A 21,601-nucleotide genomic window follows, 5' to 3' on the forward strand; every position below is an offset into this window, starting at 1 on the left:
TCATCGTGCACCTTGAAAGGGCACAGCTGTGTACTGTCTGGCTTCTATAAGCTCATTTCTGGTGTCTTTGTTATTTTCTATCCTGACAACATCAGCTCTCTCCAGGTACACATTGAACCCACATTAAATACTAACTGCTTATTATTATTACACTATTATATGTCGTCTGCTAAGCATTTGTGTGGCAGCATAATGCAACTATTATATATGCAACTATTATATAAGCTATTCCTTATCAATAATTTTCTTTTTATAAACCTTTAAGCCTTTTTACAAGTAGAGAAGCTGAATTGCCTCTCTTTAATCTTTAAAAGCCATTCTTTGTATCATCCTTAGTATCTTCTCCCTTAAGTCTTATGATGTTGTTAGTCTGATCTGTTACACCTGGTATGGGGTAAAAAAAAATGGGAGGTTGGGGGAAAATGAGTTCTCATCTGTGGTGGTGACTCGGAAAGGCTTTGAGTCATCGCTTGCGTGGGGGCTATGCAGGATCCTCTGCTGATGGATGGTGTGCTCAAGGGTGATGACAGTGATTTTCAGGGAATTGTAGGGACTGTGGTAATTCCAGCTCTTGAAAGACTTTGTGACTTTGAGTGGCAGAAGCAAAACTATTACACCCTCATTTGTTACTCCTTTTGCATGTGCCAGCAGACTCTAAAAGCCGTAGCAGGGTTTGTTGTAGAGTTTCTGGTACATTTGATTGGATTATGAGTGTGCTTTTGCAGGTGAATCTCTGTGGGTTGTCCATGGCTGCTGCCAGGTGCCTACCCAGCTGCTTTCTCGCTGTTACAGCTGAATTCAGGACACTGCCTCAACAGGACAGAGGGAGAAAGAGGATGAAAAACCTCCTGGGTCAAGATAAATCTCCTCTCCACCCCCCCAAACCCCCCATGTCTCTCACACTTTCCCCTCTCATTCCTCACTGCTGAGAGGCATTTCTTAAATCTTTTTATGCAGAGGTGGCACCGGCATGGCTGAGGAGCCAGGCTCTGCCTTGCAGTGTGGCTGCAAGAACCAGCCTGTCCCCACAGAAGGTGCCCAGCACCTCACGTGATACCTCACAAGATGCTATTGCGAGCCCTTTCTTAACTGTTGTTGAAGGATGTGGGGAAATTGCTGATTTTAAACAAACTTGGAGGGGGGAAAGGGCCAAGGAAGAGCACTAGAGATGTTAGCAAAACCTTGGCAAAAAGAGATTTTGCTTGTGTAGTGATCACCTCAGGAGGGATGAATGCTGGAGGTGAACCAGCCTTAAAAAACAGGCAGGATAAAGAAAAACCCAACTTCTATTGGATGTGGATGGTGTAAAGGTGTTGCTGATGGCTGTTATCTAAGGCAGGTGTGACAGGGTGCCATGTTCCACTAAGAGGCATATCACTGGGGCCTACCTGTAGAGAAACAAGGGTTTGAAGGTGTGCTTGAGGACTGAGGAGCTTCCTGAAAGAGGCATTTTTTGGGGGAGGCTGAGATAGCTTCCCAGTATCTTTTAAAAGGGGAATGGCCCAAGAGCTGCTTCATGTGAGGCTCCCTGGCTGGAGTTCAGATGGGAAGACCACCTACTCACATCCATAAAAGCCTCCTTAAGCGCAGTCTGAGGATACAAGTGTGCATGTGATACAGACAGAGGATCGACCCACGGCCCTTCTGTCATCGTGGGAGTGTTGCAATCCATGAGGTGACTCCAAAAAGTGAGTTTTTGTATATTTACTTTGCACCAGTATGGTGCCTGCTAAACAGAGGAGTGTGTGGCATGGCCATTTGTCTATGCCAACCTTTTTTGTTGTCTTTGGTTTCCATTGATTCATTTTTAAGCAACCAAATATTCCTTCTGCAACTAATAAAGGTAGGATAAATTCTTCATTTGGTTTTACATGCCTTAACTCTGGTCTTTGTTGGGGTCAGCCAGCAGAGGTGAAAAAAGGAAAATTAGATTTTTATTTTGTATGTAAGTTCTTTCGGGGAATTTAAAATCATGATCCTAGAAAGTGTCTTGTGAAACTGCCTGTCCCTGTATTGCTGAAGTGTCGTGTAGTTCTGTGATCAGCATAGCACTGCCTTCAATGCTTTGTGTTTGGCCCAGGTATCTTTGCTGAATCAGGTCTTGAACTGTCCTGTTGTGATGCTTTACTTGTAAACATGAATTTGTCCATAAATTATGCTTTTCCAGTATTCTGCACAGGCACTGAAGTGTTTGGTTTGGCCACTCAAATGCTTTAATGTTTTGCAGCTGGGAACATTCCTAATTGAAACTCAGCTGAAACATGATTAATCAGGCAGTAGCTACCACAGTTGTAGATGTCCCTGCTGTCTCTTACCTTCGAAATAAACTGGTTTATGTGTTGATAATTAGAAGAATATAATACAAAACACTAAGAAAGTGGAATACTTGAACCCTGCACTGAATAATTCAGTCATTTCTGGTTTTTTAATTGGTATGGTGCGGGCCTTTCCAAATAAAGTATTCATCTCCAAACCAAAGCATTGGAGAATTAAGTTTAAATTTTTAATAGTGATAATTGCTGAGCAAAATGCTTCCTTAACTACTGAAATATTGTCAAATAAGAAAAGCTGTATGCACTTAATGCCTCTGTGAATGTAAAATCTCGTCAAGGACTTCTTTATATCAGTGTTCAACAGAATAACAGTGTTCTGAGAGGAATGTGAGTGCACGTGTCCTGGTTTTGGGTGTTAAGAAGATCCATTGCATCTGTTTAATCAAAATGGCTGCTAGATGAAAAAAATGCTGTTCCTAAAACTGCAAGCACAACAGCAGATGTCACTCCAGTCTTTCTCTATGTGGGCCAGAGAAGAATTTGCTCCTGTACAAGAATAGTGTGTGTGTGACATTATTGCTGATGTTTAGTATAGTATATGCTAAGGAATAGATACAGTATGGAATTTCTGAGGTTAACCATGGAATTTACACACTAGAGAAACACTTTCTAGACTGTCTCCATTTGGATCTGTGTATGTTGGCATAAGGTGGAACCAAGTTATGAAGAGATGTGGGTAATGAGTAACAAAGCCTATCTTTCTCTAATGCCTGACTTATGTTTAAGGTAGTGGGGTTATTTATTGAGAAAAATACACAGTTGCATGGCTCAATTGTTCTAAGCAATTGCTTCAAGATTGCATTACAGTTCTTCGAGATGAAGTTAACATTTTAAGCAAATTACAACAAATAGTTTGAACGAGCTGTTCATTTCAGTATTCATAGTTTGGTCATAACAATGGCTTAAAAACTTGTATGTATAGGAGAAAGTATGTATAGGAAAATCTTAAGTTTCTTGAAGTAGTGCTGATTTAAGTACACCATCTTGTGTGACTTTGTACGTAGTGCGTGCTGCAAGATATAAGCCAAAAATCTCATGGCAAGGTCACAAAATTACTTTCCTGCATCACAAAGAATCATAAGCATCCACAAACTCCATACTAGATGCTGTGACTGCTCTGTAATCATGAGAATGTGGTTTTCAGTGTGTTGGTGGGTTTGGTTGGTTTTGCACACTGGTAGGGGTCTAAAGTCTACCTGCCATTGCCTCTAAAGACACTAGAGTAGAAAGCAAGATATTTCTTTCTTATAGGTTAATTTTAATTGCTAAAAACTCTTACATATGGACATAAAATCATGCAGGACTACATTTGTCTGCCTGTGGGGGAAGGAAGATGGAGTTGTTCTTACATTAGGGGAAGCAAAGAACAAAATTATACAGTATGAAAATGCACTTCACAGTAAAAGAACTGTGGTGGTTTGGTTTTTAATTTATATAACAGTACATCCCCATGTCATTCTGTTCTAAGAAAATTAGATTTAATGAACCTGTGTTATTACAGAAGACAAGAGCTTAGGAATTGTAGATGGTTCTGGCACTGCACAGAAGTAAATTTTTTGTTTACCTCTAAGTTCAAGCCTCAGTTATTTGTTTATCTCCTAGGAGTTGGATCTCGGTAATATTAAAAGTTGTGGTGGTTTAAAAGCTTTGCAAGCACATACAGCTTCTGCTGCAGTAAGTGCACAATCTGAATTTTGTTTCTAGGTCTTGGTATCTTAAGTAACTGATTTTTCCCTTCCACCTTTATATCCTCGTTTTTTTTGAAACTTGTGATAGTTCGAGAGGGGTGGGAAGAACTCAGTTGTCTTTTCCCTTTTTGGTTTCCTCTTTTAAACCCACAACACCATTACGTGATTGAAAAGACCTGAACTTATAGTTTTTAAAGAGAAATTGTAAGAAAATTACTTTTGGGCTTTACACATGATTTTTGTGGGGAGAGGGAGGGAAATTCTTTGAATGGTTCTTGACAGTTCCTTAAATTGCCCTTTAGCAGTATCTGAAATTTTTGGGAACATAAATGTTGACTGTGAAATGTCTGGCCTCCAAGAGCGGTGTCAATGTGAACTGAACAGAAAACCAATGTTTAACATTTAATCTAGCTTTGCTAGGAATAGTTTCACCTCTGAGATAAAGCAGAGGTGAGTTTACTTTTTTGCCTGAAGCTTTGCATAAGGAAAGACATTGCAGATAGTTACCTTTTTAACAGGTTAATATTAACCTCTCTTGAATATGCCTACCAGCCTTTGAAGGACTACTTGTATTATTGGGAAATAGGAGTTTATTTGCCATGATGTGTTGTTCATACATAGCAGTTGTTGCAAGGTGCCAGGCAGGTGATATTAAAGGATTTAAAATAAATGTGCAAATTTGCTTTGGAAATGACGTATTTCCTTGTTCTGCTGCGAGGTCTTGTGACAAGGCTGCTCGTTTTGCTGAGTTTTGCCTTCAGTTCATCGCTGGTTTGCCACTGTTAGAATTGCAAGTCTTATCTGTATTCATATTTTTAGCTCCAGATAGAGAATACTCAACATCCTAAATGATGACTAGGCATAGTGAGTGGCAAACCCAGCAGTAGTTGTAAAGCACAAAATCAATTTCATAGCTGTAATAAATACGATTTTAAAAACAGCTCCGAAATGCAGAGGAGCAAGTGAATTTGGTGCCACAGGCCAAAAGATTATTTCTGTACTGGGTGGGGAAGAAAACACTCCATTTTAGCATAGTTGTGGAGAAGGGCTCCCTGAATAAAGAATTTGATATTTCCAGGTTATAAAAACATAGAATATTTTGTGCGGTGAGTACACAAGGGTCTTAACTGTGTGTTTGGCGGAAGGAATATCTGAACAAAAAAATCAGTTCATTGCATATATAAGCTTGAACTTCATTTGGTAAAGATGGGCAAACTATGTCCAATATGCTTGACACTTGTGTTCAGTGACATTTAATCAAGAATTGATGTAAATTCCTACACAAGAATAGCTGTCACAGTTAGGAAAAATGATTGGTCCTACCAGGGATCTGGCTATCAGTCCAGCTGAACGCAATATTTATCTTTGCTGTGGACAAGTCACTTAAATAAGAACTTTTTGCCGTAAAGAGACACCTAGAAGCAGAAACACCATGCTTCAGCCTTTTCCTCGCAGAATTCTGAGGGACAGGTCGATAATAAATCGAGTTGAAGAAATTATCTCAACAGAAGGTTTTTTGTGTAATGAATTTGAAGGCAGCTGTAGGTCTGTGTGGTTCTGGTTATTATCATAGCATGGCAAGCTGTGTTCCATGTGTAGAGCTTGATGCAGAACCTGGAGATTTTGTGTGAGAAGTGTCTACCAAATAGATTCTCAGCTTCAGCCAGACAGTAGGTGCATTTCCAGAACTTGCACAAAAGCTTACTGGTTTCTTAAACAATGTGCCAGGAGGATGTTGTCATAGTGCTCAGCTTAGCTTGCAAGAGCAAGCAAGAGCTGGAGTTGATGAGATTCTGGCCTTTTCAAGAATTAGCATATTTATTTTGCTGATGTCTTAAGCTACTTTTTTATTTTCTTCATGTTTATTTAGTGGGGGAATCACAGTGACGTATATGGTAAAAAAATCTGTAAATGTGATTTCATTCCAGTTTTTAAAAAGGGAAATACTTAAATCTGGGGCAGATCTTAGGAATGTCAAGGAGACTTTTGCCTCTTCTTTGTAGTTTTCCCACCACCATTGTGAGAATTTCATCTGTTTCTTGACACTGAGTATAGAAGACACAAAACAAGGTACAGACCAAAAAGATGGTCCCATCCTCTGAAGATATGACTGATGATGAGACAAAGTCAGCACACTCTCAGATGAGATATGGTTATCTCTGTTGTCTACAGTGGCCCTTAAATGCTTAGGGAAGAACAGCAAGAGCTCCCCTGGACTGCTCTTTTAGCTTCTAACAATCAGCAATTTAAGGACTTTCTAGTCAGCCTGCATCTGGATTGTCAGTTTTAACAGACACTGCTAGGGCTAGTCCTCAGTTACACTAAATATATGTTTCTTTAGGTATGCCTGTATTCGGAGCAACTGTTTAAAAATCAAAATAAAGGGACAAAGAAAGCAACTGCTCAGTTGAGATTTCAGGTCTGCAAAGGACTGTGTCTAAGGCTGAGCCTTGCTGGGGCTAGTTCTGGCTAACACCAGTACCTAAAAGCCATAGTGAAAATACTGAAATGGCAGGATAAGATACCAAAGTGTTTATATGGGCTGTCTGTGAGGCCCTGAGTCACACCTAGGGAGAGATTTTCAGGCTCTGCTTTGGTTATAAGACTCTTGAGACCATGGAGGTCGCTTTAGCTGCTTTAGGGACAGAGCGGGGGGGCTGAGCTGAAGATCCAAACAGATCTATCATGTGGAAGCAGGGAAAGAAATCTGCATGTCCTATTCTTGAATTCTCCAGGTGTCCCTGTTCTTCTGCCCACCCATATTCAATGTTGTCTCTTCTAGAGCTCACAGAATCAGATAACAGTCATAATACAAGAGATCTAAGAATACAAAAGATTTATGGGTGAAGTCACCTAGGAAACTGGTTTCATAGTAAATGTACTCCAGACTCATTAGCTATTCTGTAATACAAGTATTTAAGATTAGGTTCCTGATGTCTAAATGGTCACATTGCTTTTAGCAAACCAATGCACTAAGTTGTTCTAAGCATGCAAAACAGAGATTAAAAACTACAACTGCAAAGCACAGTGTAGGCTGGACAAACCACCCGTGATGGAGTACTGTCCTCTGCGGCAGGAGCAGCCTTAAATTATTCATCATGTGAGTGCTAGCAGTAAGAGACCACAAGGTGAATTTAACAGATCTTTTAATGTACATGGGGGACTTAACTTTGGACTTGTTTCCTGTTGTGATGATAAATATGGTGAAATAAACCCTATTTGCTTTTTTTAAATGGGGATGAAGGAAGTTAGGAGAGACCCACTTGAGTGTAGTCGATATCCCACTGATTAAGGCATTCATTTGAGAATCTAGTTAAAATCCTTGCACTGTGCGGCAGCATCCCACAGTCCATGGGAGTGCCCTAACTGCCAGGCTGTCTTCTGAGAAGAGAAAACCCATGGATAATTCCTGGTTTTATTTTAAAAAACAAGGAAAAAAAAAATGTTGTTTAGTCAGAGCTGTCTGCCTATAAAACAAGGGGCAGAGTCAGTCTCACTTTGTTAGTCCTTACAACAGAGCAAGTGTAGAGGTGCGGCTTCCAGGTAGATTGGGAGGCCTAATTTAAGATGCTGTAGTTCACATGTTGGGTGAGAAGAGGTGGTATTTGATCTTTTGTCTCATGAGCCCTAAACTTGCAGCTTGTCTATAGGGGGCCTGAGATTTTCTGCTTTACATCCACATCCTTATGAATTAAAGAGTAAGTGTTCGTTTGATCTGGGCATTTGGGATTTTGCAGCTCTGTATCACAGTTCTCCTGTGCCTGCGTGTGAAGCTAATACTGAAGTCCACATTGCATTAAAGGTTGAAACCTTTGAGATGCCCTTGATATCAAGGGTGAGAGTCCCACGTGGACATGTTCCTGTGTAACCTGCTCTAGGTGTCTCTGCCTTGACAGGGTAGTTGGACTAGGTGATCTCCAGAGGCCCCTTCCAACCCTAATGATTCTGTGATTCTTTGAGAGAGTCCCTTCCTCTAGAATTAGCTTTTTTTTTCTTATTGGGAAAAAGCCAATAGTACAAAAGTTTGGGAATAATACAAAAGAGTAGGGGAAACCATAAGAGAGAGAAAATCTGTGCCTTTTGCTGAATTTATATCTGGAGTGACTATGCATATCAAAGAAAAGCTCTGCTGCTCTGCTTTTGCTGCTTTTCTTCCCTCTGCTATTTGTATACTTTAACACTTCTGTCAGCTGCAGATGGGCAATAAGTGAAGGACAGAGAAAGTGGCAGGTGTCCAATCCTTCCAAACCCAATCTCGTTTTAGCAAAATAAATAAGAATTTGGTTGCTATGATAAGACTAAGTCACAATTACTCTGGCTTGCTGCAGTGCTGTCATGGGACTGCAGTCAGGCTGCTGTGGTAAGGCAAGCACCTTACTCCCAATCCTTTGGTTTAATTTGCACAAAATGCTCGTAAAATTTGGATTGATGATAAAGTTGGGTTACAAATATACATTTTGCATTCTTCGTGGTATTGAACATATCTATTTTCAGAGCAGCTCAGGCTTTAGCAGTATTCCTTCCCTGCTCCCAATACAGCAGTGAAACACTGCAGTGTTGCTTATATTGGTTCACAAAGCTGGCAAGTGAAATATGCAAGACTCATGGCAAATCCCTTACAGAACAAGCTGCTTCTCTACGTGTTTTGGTTCTGGTTGGTGGGTGGAGGCCAAAGGGAGACCAGAGAGGTCAAATTCCCCAGTGATATGGGCTGTCCCTGTGCTTACACTGCTGAACTCCAGCAGTTTAATTCACTGCCTTTTTAATGCAAATCAGCAATTGAGACTATAAATTTAGGATTCCAATAGTTAATTCCTAGATATTTCAATCCCATTTCGATCCAGTTTGGGGTCAACTGGTTGGAATGCCCACCTTAGCCCCTGTGCCATGTGTGCTTGTTGACCAGATCTTTTTAAGCCATTGCCCATGCCAGCAGTCAGTCTGTCCTTCCTCTTTCTCATTATCCCCTTTGGAATAAACAAGGGTTTGGGATCTCGGGTGGTTATTTATTTGCTTTGCTTGGGTTTTGTTAAAGTGAAATGGATGAAGTTAGAGAAGAATAGTCAGCACATTGAAAGTAACTTTGGGGTTGTGATGTGATGGCCAGGGACTGTAAAAGGGGAGCCAGAGCAGTCAGTGATAGGGGAAAGTATAAAGTCAGTTTTAAACAAACAAAAATGGTGCTCTGTATTAATCTGCATTAACATTCAGCCCTTAGCTGTCTGTGGCATACAGTGCTCTAAGGAAAAGCTAGCCTGGGTAAACAAAGGAGGCAAAGCTGGGGAGCTTTTCACACTGAAAGTTGTTTATTTGGATCTATATTTGTAACTGTTTTCTTTAATAAATATCTCTGTTTAGGAGGTACTGTTACACCATATGTTTCAACACAGCTAGTATCCAACAAGTCCTGATGGCTGAGAAGCATTTTATGAAATGTCTTATCTTTTTTTGCCTTTTCAGTGGGTAAAAGCAATATATGAAGTCAGGCATAGAGTATCCAGGTGTTACTGCTCTTCTGAGGTCTAAACCCTGTGCTGTTTTGGTGGTTATAAAAGCAGAAAAGCTGGAAATCCAGGCTTGTTTGAATTTTCCACTTTACTGGTGTATCCAGGATAGCAAATAGCTCTTTCCACAATGGCAGTGTGGTGTGAATTCCATCTTTCTGGGGTTTTTTCATTAGTTCAAGCTACTCTATTGCTTTGGGATGACAGGCACTGTGTTTTTCACTCTGTAAGTTTTATATCTAAAATGAGTCTCTAATGAGTTCAACTTTTCTTTTAAATGCAGTATATAAAGCATCTCCCAACAAAAGCATCAGCTTTCCTTCCATATCTGGCCATCACCATTTCTCAAGATTTCTATTTTTAAGACAAAATTTTAAACTTTTCCTATACAAGCAAATGTGTCCTGGACACATGTCTGATCCAGTTATTATATTTTCTAATATATTTGCTAGATTCACCTATTGGTTTGTCCTAATTTGGTGGGGGGGGGTGTGGAAACTGCAGGGAATTACTTTCTTTTCCATGAGATCAGCAGGAGTGATCTCCAGCAGCAAAATCCAGGGATGTGGTTTGTGTACTTGGAGAAATTGAGAAACCTTTTCTTTAATGGTTTCCTGCTGGTACTTACTTGAATTGCACAGCCAGGAGTGTCATGACACTCAGAATACTGAGTTACATGACTGTTCAGTGCTTCTGTCAGGTGAAGGATAATCATACAATCTTGGAGCAGTGCCATATAACATGCAGCATCTTGCTACATGGAATTGTCATGGCTGAAACAAATTCCCTCCATGTCATCCATCATTTGTTCTCTGGTTTAAAATGGATCTTTCCATACCAGAAAGTCTGGGGTCACTTCAGTAGGCACTTGTCACTGTGGTTCGACACTTAGATTTCCATATTTATTACAAAAGAAGTAGCTGCTCATGAGCTCTAAGTCCTGTTAAGACATCTCACATTGAGTCATCTTGACCTCCTGTATTTCACAGGTAAAGCAACTGTGACTTTACAGTCACCTGCCACAGCAAAGGGACCCGATCTCCAAAAGGGGCCAAGCATTACTTTTTAAAAGAAATAGCAGAATTCAGACTTTTGCAGTAGCCACAAACTGTTTTGTAGCAAAATCACTAGTCATCTCTGACAGTCGTCATCCTGTGGTACGCTTGTGGCTTTCTAACTGCTTCACACCTACTCACAGCTCCCTATTGCTGTGACTCAACAGCAGGAGTGCTTCTGCACTTCTGTGGCTGGCCTAGAGCTACACGAGTCACTGTGTTTTGACAATTCACATCTAGGCAGTCCTCTTGGTTCTGAGATATTCTGATTACTTGATGCGACCCAGTGAAGCTCTGCACAGGCTCATGCTTGTCCTGAGCTTACTGTGAAAGGGAAGGTGTTGGCTGCTAAGTGGTTAGTGGGATTCCAGTGTACTCCCAGCCTCTTTGCTTGCTGACAGGCTGTCCCTGCTGACATTTCTCAGTTCTCTTACAGCTAGCTGGGCTAGGAAACAGATAGTTTCCTATGGAAAAAATAAGCACTCTTACTCTCCAATTTCTTGCCTGTTTCTCTGGGTGCACTTCTCCTTTGCCAGTGATCTCAGGGTGTCTTATCCAAGCACTGGATTGGCTGTAGTGATTTCTTCTGTATCGGTGTATTGTGTCAGCAGAGTTTCTTTGCAACAAAAAAAAGAGGCATCTTTACATGCTACCTGGATATCTCATTCTATCAGCTTCATTAATTGAATGTGGAAGTCTTAAGAGCAGAATTGACAGAGGTAAACTATTCAACCAGCTTTCAGAATTTATCTCTGTAGTTTATAATCTGGTTGCTAAAAGAACATTCTGGGGAATAAAATGTGGTTTTGTTACTGAAGTGTTCTTCTAATGAAAATATGGGAGTTTTACACAAAAACAAGAAAAAATAAAATGAAATACCAAAGTCCTTTTTGTTGTTGTTGTTGTTTTAGTAGCACAGAGCTAATAAATGTTTAACACGAAAGGAAATATAGATCAGATTAAGGTAATCATTAACTAAACTAGTTTCACTGCAGGAACTTGATTGAATCCATTTGAGACAATTGCTTCGTGATATCTTCCTTTTCAGAGTGTGTTTTAGGTTAAAATACAATTAAACACTACTCAATCACCCAAGGATATGATGAAAATAGGATTACTGCAGGGTTTTTTGAGGAAAAGAACTGGTGCTCTGTAATTTGAGTGTTTATATACTCGAAATTGGCTCATTAAAGGTTACTCAATAACAGTGAGTAGTAAGGCTGCCTTAAGTTATTATCTAGCAATTACAAGGATTTTTTTTTTTTTATATAAGATATTTCATAGGTATCTTTGAAGTTAATAGAAAGTTTTGGCATAATTTTGTGCAGCAATAAAAAAAGATAGAGATTGCAAGGCACAGAATTGCCCTGTTCACAGGGCTTCTTAGGGTGCTTGGTTGAGTAGTTAAGAGATTTCTAGGCTTAGCAAGCAAAGCAAGGATGGTTTTGTTCTCTGGAGACAATTTACCAAAATCATTTGTGCCACAGTCTATGCTATTAACTTTCATTATGTTCTTCCATCTCAAAACACCAAATAAGACAAGCAAGCACTCTTACAAACACAGAGGGAATTCTTTGTTCATGCTGCTATGCACAAAGCCCCGAAAACTCCTTGGCTCACATCCCCAGGAATACAAAAACTCATGGGCAATCACAGAACAAATTACCAGGATTTCTGGCCCATTGATTTGTTGAAGTGGCTGTTGAGTCTTTCTTTCTTACAACTGGTTGCCTATACTGCTTCTGCTTTCTATCCAGATTAAGCTTTTCAAGTTAGTACAAGTGACCTTGTGAATTTAGACACACATTTTTATATCCTACAATTTGTCCTCTAAAGTGACTAAGGTGTTCTTTCTGGATTTCAGGACTTTGGTAGTTCTTATCTCCAATCCTGAATCAGTGTCCTCCTTTTCCTCCTTGCATTATTCTGACTTTGTGAAAGACATTCAGCAGTATAGAAAGCCCGAAAAAATTGTTAGAGCTCTTTGAAGATCTGCTTCACTTCATCCCAGTAGTGGATTGACTATTATTAGTCCAAGCCCTGTTGTACTGATCTTTATATCCCTTGATCTTTTTAGGGAACTGCTTCAAGTGATGTTCACTCTATTTGGATTCTCAGGTGCCCATGATGTGCATATATTGTTGCTCCTAGGAAGGCTGCTTCTGAGCCATTGTAGTGGCAAACACAGCAGAAAGTTGCTGGAAAAGGGCAATAGCACACAGGCAGTTTTCATTTCATACACAGCAACATTTGAGGCAGTAAACAACTTTCCACAACTGTGACAGTAGAGTATGAACTACCAGAAGAACTCTGAACATAAGGCTGCCCTGAGAGAGGACTAGGATAGAGAATGAAGACTGAGTCTGAGATCAGGAAACTGGGAAATCTGTGAATTTGGATGAGAGATTTTACTATTCTTTGGGAAAGAAATTATTTAAGGAAGTTTCCTTTTGGAATCGAACAAAAATATCATAGTTGCTGAGGTTAAAAAAACTCAAACAACTGGTTGCTTAAATGATAGAAGCTAATGTTAAAGATCTAAATCAACTTCCAAGAAGTAGCAAGTGAATTAATTCGGATTCTTTTCTGTTAGGAGGGTTCGCTCTGTTTCAGTTGGATCGCTTCACTTCAGCCTTGTTTCATCTTGTCCTGTCAGTTTTCACAACATCAGCCAAATGCATTCCTGGGAAGTCATCCACTCTGATGGCATTCCTAATTATTATGTTTTAATATACTTTCATACATGTGCATGCATATAAATGGGTTTTGCTTGGGGCTTTGGTCAAGAGAAGCTGCCATCATGAAGTGTTAATCTCAAATTGAGTCCAAATCATCTCTGCAGAAGTACAGTGGAAAACCAAAAAAGTACCATTTTGTTAATCTGCTCAAAAATGTGCTATTACTTTTGACATATTTGGATCATAAATAAGTCCTGTCTCCTCCTTCACATGTGTGCTTGTGCAGCTAATAGAATTATAGTGAGGACATTTTATATGTAACAGAGGGCAAATGCAGGCATTGTATGGCAAGAAACCTGTCCAAAATTCCTTGTTTTCGGATAATCTGTAACCTTAATTTCTGCTTAGATAGTCTGACGTTCATGCCCATTTACTGATCTTGAGTGTCATCTGGGGTTTTAGAGTGTGCATAAACACCCATAAGCAGTTCCACCCTTTGGCAGCAGGAGTTTTACTGTGTATCTGGCTAATTCCTCGTAAATCATGGTGCAAGTGTCCACTTTTCTTGTTTAGGAAAACTGGAGTACTCCTCTACTGCAGTGTTAAATAATCAGATATAATGATTTAACTTGGCAGGTACAAAATTTAACTCTTGACATTTCTGGCTTAAAGCAGTGGAAATAGGCAGAAAAGGCATAACTGCACTTCCTACAAGAACTTTTATGAGCTTGGCTTCTTCCTGCAGTTATAAACTCTTGGAGTCCCATTTTCATTTTAGAATAAACCAATAAAATCCATGTGCACTGGTTGCAGTAAACAGAGAAACTTGAAAATATGAATCTGACAGTTTCCAAGCAGGTGAAAAACTGCAACTATAAAAACAATCTTTTGTCTACCTTATTATAAAGCAGGGAGGAGGCACTGGAGGGAGTTTAAAAGTTTTACATGACTAATACTGGTTTTTGAAATGGGGGTTAGATTAGTGTATGTGCTAGGGAGCTCGTGTGGGGAGCCATGATAAGTTTTGTCCCAGAGGTACAAAAGGAGCAGATTTGCTTTCCCCGCTGATGTTCACAGTGAGACATACTTTCCCATAGCACATTTGGTCATGGCTATTAGCTCTGTAGCTGTTGTGGGGGGGGTAATTTTTCTCCACCCCTAGCCCTTGCGCTTTCCAACTTTGCCATGTCCATTCCAGCTTGAGGAATTGGACAAGTCACCTTTCTTCTTCCCTGAGGGCAGTGAGCACAGTTCTTACTGGAAGCTGTAGGAAGCCAAGGGAACAGCCTGTTCTCCTCCACTGTAGTGTTATATAAACAATGGGCTCCTGAGACCTCTGCCATCTCTGCAGTGAGATGACTGACATGCAGCCAAAACAATAACCGGGAGGTATGGGGGTAGAAGAGGACCCTGCTGTTTTGGAAGGGATGGCAAATGCCATTGTTATCCTGATGCTGTCAGACAAGATCTGTGGTTTTGTTAGGGTCTCGTCAAATAATAGATACACACTAATTTGGCAGTAAACAAAGTAGATTCTCTCATAGTGTTTCACTTTTTCTTCTGGACATGAGGAGATTAAAAACAGAAGAAGGGAGAAGGAAATCAGCCAGATCTCAGTAGTTGTCCATTGTCAATCTTTGTTGCTTTTCCACACTATCTGTGTGGCAAAGATAGAAAGCAAAACACAGGATGGGTATTTAAATCTGCTCTGGTTTGGGGTGTGGGTTTTTTTGGGTTTTTTTTTATTTTGGGGGAGAAGTTGCTGGTTGTAGAAGGCATAAATGGGTCATGTAGCTGCTGCATCTTAAAAATAAAATCATTGGCAGGCTTCCCTGCCTGCAATGTAGTGTGCTGAATTTCAATGAAAATCACCCAAATGTACAGAGCTCATAGGCAGCTCAGAGTGCTGCAATATAAAATGCTGCAGCATACATTTCTAGGCAACTTCCGTGCCATTTGATTTGCTTGTTCATAAATCTTTTCTCAATCAAAGTAGTATTATTTTTGTTTTCAGGCGAATAGCTACATTCTGAACCGAGCAGCATTAATAATGCTCTCAATTTCCTCTTCCATACCCATACAGGGGATGGCTGTTTCTTTGAAAATATTAAATAGATTCTTCTGAAAGCAGTCAATCTAATGGGCAAAAAGCAAATCCAGGAGGAATGGAAAAAATAGTTTGTCACAATTTATTTTAACAGACAGATGTGAAGACTTCGTGTTGCTCAGACTGTTGAGCATTGTCTTGTCCCTTTGTTTTTTCAGGGATTTTTTTGGTAGTGCTGTGTATGTGCCAAAACTACCCTAGATGTGAGATAGTGATATAGGGTTATCAGAATATTGATAATGCCTCCTGGCTGGTTAATAAACTCCTGGCTGGTTAACAACTGCCATGTTGGAATTGTTCTCCATGCTACTTAGCCATTACCATGCTATATGTTTCTATCACAGTACTGTGCCAGGTAATGTGTATAAACATGCTGCAAAGTGTGGGTGATCATCAGCTGGGCTGGGATGAAATCTCTAGAGCCTCTCTTGAATTTTCCATTGTTATCTCCTATTAGCACAAAGTGCAGACTGAACAAACCAAGCACTAAGTCTTCATTTCTATGTTCTTCCCACCAGCCTCAGATTTTTTTGGCTGTTCTTCATCCACAAACTGATCTTATCTGAACAACATTAGTACTAAATTAGCATTAGTACTAACTTGTATAATGTGAAGGAATAGAAGAATGATGTGTGGCAGTTGAGTATCGGTCTGTGTATCTCATCTAGTAGCTGGATCTAAGTCCTGAAAGAGCAGGAAGTGTTCTGATTGTGGTGTGATCTGTAAGTGAATTTCCTAGTGGAAGGTGTGCATCCTTTTCACAGGGAGGAGTGTCCCTTCAGAAGTGCTAGAACCATTTCAGGACATTCCCCTAAAGTCCTGCCACTTACGTCTGACAAACACACAGCAAGTTCTCACTTTCCCTGCTGCTGGATAGTGCAGCAGCATCACAGAAGATGAAGATGGGTGTCTGTCTTTTCTCCTTTGACAACACATCATGCATGAGTGATATTAATGTGTTTTCAGTTCTGTGTCTCAGCCTAAACCCAGGCAGTGGCAGACCTAAAGTATAAGCTTTAGAGGATATAGTGGCTGTGGTTTGGCTAGATCATTTATGAGGTTGCTCAGGAATGGAAATCATGATAGTGGTCAGCAACTGGGGAGCTCTCTCTGACTGCTTCATCTACCAAAACCGTCAGTGAAAGGAAGAGCTCTTCTCTGAATGCTTAAATCACATGATTTTACATTCACTGGATGTACAGAGTATCCAGCTGCCTTTGCCATTGTATCTAGTCACTGCAGACGAAGTATTGATGGTACATTTTTACACCAGTTAGCACTTGCTCTTGTGAAGTTTGCTTGTAGTAAGAAATGTCTGATACCACTGGATTGTAAGGTCATATTCTCCAGATATAAGCATTTTCATGTGTAATATCTGAAGGCGATGTTGTCCACATATCAATCTAAATTAGTCTCATTTATGTTTGTTTTGAAAACACTAGGTGTCCTGTCTTTCCTTCTTCCCCTATATTTATTCTTGCTGTCTGATGAATGTCTCTGTGCTAGTTGTCTAATTGGCAGTTGCCTTCATTTAAGTTGATAGAAGACCTAAGTCTGAAGGGAAGCATGTTATCAAAATGCATGGACTAATCTTATTAGGTGGAAGCATCTTTGTTTAAATGGAAAATGATTAGACCATATCTTCAGTATCTCTTCAAGAGCAGCTATAGCTGACTGCTGTTCCTGGAGGCTCATGTGTTATTTACTGAGTCATGTAACTGTGAACAGAGAGGCAAAGGAAAATGGTTTCCCCTAATTCTAAGTGGTGAACTCTGTCTTGCTTCCCCTGCTGAAAATGCTGTATTGTGTGTTTTCAAATATCATTGGAATAAGCAATAATACTGTGCATGTTGAGAAATATGAGATACTAAATTTCCACACACCCCTCCTTTTTTCTTATCCTCCCCCTAACTGAATTCACTCTGTTTTATTCCTGGCTGTGCCTGCAGCTCAAGTCATGTGGTAGTACATCTGCTTTACACCAATAGGACCATTTTACATAATTCATTATGCGCTACCACGATGTCAGCTGCTAATCTGGGCTAATCCAGCACTTTTCTGAAGAGCTGCATTACCAAATCTTGCTTCAGCATTTTCAGCTCAGATCTGGAATGACTACCGGCCCACTAGACAGCATGTGGTGCGCAGAGGAGGTCAAGCCAGGGCACTCACAGCCACTAGTCTCCATCCATCCCTGACTGCAGCCCTCCAGGGCAAGGCTGCAGCAGAAAGCCATCAGGTGCGCTGCTGGACTTGCTCCTCATCCTTCTGCCTGCAGAGGCTACAGTGACACAAGTAGATGTGGGGCCTGGCAGAGCCAGGCACAAAGAGCTGATGTGCCAAGACAGGCAGAGCCCCTAGTCTGCATCAGGGACCTCTAAAACAAATCCTGATGAGCGCATCTTGGGGGGATCGTAGACTGTGGTGCACCATGTGTCCTTGCATCCCTGCATGGCCAAATCCAATGCCTGCCCAGAGATCCTGTTTGTTTCTCTGTGCCGAGCAGAGGGTCACAGTAATTTCTGAAAATTACTGGAAGAATATAGTTTGGGGATGTGTGAAGGTTGCGGGGATTTTTGTTTGCTTTTTGTTTTGGAGGTTTCTTTGTACCTGTGCTGTCAGGGGATGCCTCCTGGCATCTGGGGAGAAGGAACTATCCTAAATGGCAATGAACACCTCAACATATGCTTCTCACATGGAACCAGCAAGAGCTAAGAGCTCAGGCTGTACTCCCACAGAGATTGTTGAATTCCAGGCTGCTGCTGCAGAGCCCCTTCTTTCACTGTTATGGGTTTTAGCACCTCTTTCTTGAAAATGACAGAGTTGAACCTGTTCTCATTCTGAAGTTACCTTTAAATCCTTATTCTAATTAAATTTTTCTACCTATGTATATGGCCCTACTCTCCTGGTGTAGGCTCTGTATATATTGGCCCTGCCTGAAAATTAAAATGGAGCTTATTACTTTTAATTTTTCTTCTTTTGTCAAATACAGATATTTAGGTCTGATTTTTGTCCTGAGACTGCTCTGATGGAGATGATGGTACAATCCTGCGCCTCTAGAGTCAAGAGAGCATAGCCTGGCATAAAGCTGTGCCACGGATATGGAAAAGGCTGCCCAAGGAGGTTGTGAATGCCCCATCCTTGGCAATGTTCAAGGCTGGGCTGGACTGGGCTTGGAGCAACCTGCTCTAGTGGAAGGTGTCCCTGCCCAGGGCAGGGGGTTGGAACTAGATGATCTTAAGGTTTTTTCCAACCCAAACCATTCTATGATTGTATTATCTGATTCTATGTGCAGAAGCAACCACTACCCTACATCTCCCTACAGTCAGGAGCAACTCCAGGTTAATTTGGTGCATTTTCGAGTAGCATTTGGCCCAGAGCTATAGGGATCTCCTGAAGGTGTCCCCTGCCCAGGCACCAGTCCCTTGGAGCAAAACTAGATGGAACATCCCTAAGTGTTGCTGTTAGCTCTCCTTATATCCATATGGTTGTGATATGCTGTAGCATGTGGGGGTCAACATCAGAAACCCAATCACAGCTGAAGATTATGTGCTCTGTTTAACACTTACTACCACTTGTACAGCCACGCTGATTTTAGTGGGGCTGCTTGAAACAGGGAGAAATGTTCTCTTCTCATCTGAAGCATTTGTTCCAAAAACCAGCAACAACAAACAACCCAAACCTCAAGCTGTGGGAGCATGACTTCATCTTCTCAGTTCCCTCCATGCTGTGCTGGGCAGAAGAGCAGCTGAGGCATTTGCAGATGCAAAAATACACTTCTGGGACTTCTCCCTGCGGGAAACCATTGCTTCACAGAGGAATGATTTAAACAGCTGTAGTTTGTCTTGACAGTGTATTTTCTTTAGTCTGAGCTGCAAAATAACCTTTTTGCCAAAGTTACTCTCAGCTATGAAATCAGGTGCTGCAGGATATGCCTTTGCAGGTGTTGGGTGTTTCTTGAGACAGAGATGATTAAAAAATGGAGGGCCACTTTGGAAAAATTTGTTCTTTTGCTGCCAAAAATCAAAAAATTTGAATAGAAAAGAAAAACAAAAATCTAGTTCACATAGAAACCAAGGTAAAAGTTACAGAATCAAAAAACCAAACCCAGAACAGTATCTGATCCAGAAATGCTGCCTTTTTGTTCTATAGAAGTTGCTGTCCAGGTCTTTTGTGCACTTTCTGGTATTAAAGTTTTATTGGGGTTTTGGTTTTGCCTTTTTTTTTTGTGTGTATGTTTAGTTTTTGCTTAGTTTTGGGGGTTTTTTATATTCGTCACACCACCACCACTTTCCCACTCCCCCTTCCCCTCGTTTGCAGACATAATCTTCCTTTTAGTACTTCCTATTACTTATGACTGCACCAACAGTGCGTTATATCCCCTGTCAGCACTGAAATCCAGATCAGACAAAGCAAAAAGAACCAGTGGTGGCAGTTGTTAAGTTTTGCAATCACTAGACTTTGTTTTAGGCTTGTCTAAACAAAGTGTTGGATTTTGTTTGGGTTTTGTGTGTGGGTTTTGTTTTGTTTAATAGAGCAATGAAAATTCTTTCTGAGAAGGAACTTCTTAAAAAAGAATGCTCAAAAGACTTAATTTCTTTCGTGTATAAACAGATTTAATGTGGCTGGTCATTTAAGTAAGTAGAAAGAGATGTTATAGAAAGTATCACCCATGGTGGGGGTGAATATCTGTGAGGATATTCTGTAAGATATGGACCAAACCCAAAGGCTATACCAGACCTGAGAGGTTTTGGGTTTTTGTGTTACCTCTTAAGTGTTCTATTCAGGCTGAAGTTCTGCCAGCCCTCCCCAGTGAAAAGATGGACGGGGCTTGCTTAGAGCTGTCCCTTCCTCACCTTGCTTTCTGCTTTTTGTTTCCCTTGACTCAATTATTAACATTTCCTATGTTTGCGTGACTCGCAGGCAGCAAGTCAGTGTCCTTGTGTATCATGCGAGCATTTACTTGTACATTTCCATCATATTTGATTCTTGTAAATTCCATGATATGTTGATTTGGGGTGCTTTGCGTATCACTAACTTCATAAAAAGCTGATTGTACCACAGTTTTGTACAACATATGAAGTGGATTCTTAATTGTAGAGAGTTTTCACAAGACAATGAGAGTTGTTCAGAGTTTTTTTGTTTGAGGAGATGCATCTGTCAAAGTGCTGGTATGGACCTGCACCTTCTTTGTTTGTCAGGTTAATTTTACTGTTACCTGTGTCACTTTATTGGCTGAAGACGCATGTCCCTGTTAGTTTCCCTTTAAGTAAAATCAGATTGAGAAATCCAATTTCAGACTTAGTATTGAAATCAGTTGTTTTGCCATGCTGGCTCAGGATTGAATATTTGACTAGCAGTTGCTGTCAGAAGACTCGGGAAATAAAGGAGAACAAATGTTCTGCTTAGGGCTCTCTCACGAATTCATAAACCCCATAAAATCTCTAGTCCTGTCACCCTCATCTTGCACTTTCTCTACATTCAAAGGATTTTCCATATTTCAAAGGATTTGCAGAAATAATGTTGGAATTATGTTACAGCATTTCCTACCTCTCGTGTTATTCAGAGCTTTGGGAGTTTGTCTTAGGCAAGACCTATCAAACTGAGCATTTCCAGGCAGCGCTGTATGGGGGCTGGCAAGAGGTAAAGTGTACCTTATAGATCCCTGTGGTGTCTGAAACCCACTCATCATTTCTCATGTTCTTCTTAGTATTTTGTTGGACTGGAACTCTAAATGACTAATAACATGCTTGGTTGTTTTGGACAGTTAAATAACAGGTGAAAATCAAAGCTGGTACACAGCATATGTCTGTTACTCCTTTAATAATGCTCTCAAGTCTCAGTAGCCTTTATCACTTTTAAAACTCTGCAGAAACCTGCTGTATGTTTTGGACCATCAATTGCAGGTGGATTTTGATTAGCGTAGGATGACTTGCAGCATTGCAGGGTCTCTAGATAGTCATGAAAAACCAGAACTGTGTTCACAGTGACTTCAGCACTGTCAACACATTTGCTAGCCAGACTCAGCTAAGATGAACCTTTATCAGTAGAGTTGATTGAAAGAAGACAGCCCTATGCCACTTCAGTTTCTCCCTCCAGCATATGGGTATTGGCTTTTGAGCAAACTGCCTTTTGTATAACTCCACTTTGCCTGCCTTGTCAGCTTAGGCTGTAAGCTTGTTGGTGCAGCGATGGGCTGTGTGTGCCTCTACCAAAGGGATGCTGACCTCAGTAGG

The sequence above is a fragment of the Strigops habroptila genome, chromosome 6 (genome assembly GCF_004027225.2).
Source record: "Strigops habroptila isolate Jane chromosome 6, bStrHab1.2.pri, whole genome shotgun sequence".
Classification (NCBI taxonomy): domain Eukaryota; kingdom Metazoa; phylum Chordata; class Aves; order Psittaciformes; family Psittacidae; genus Strigops; species Strigops habroptila.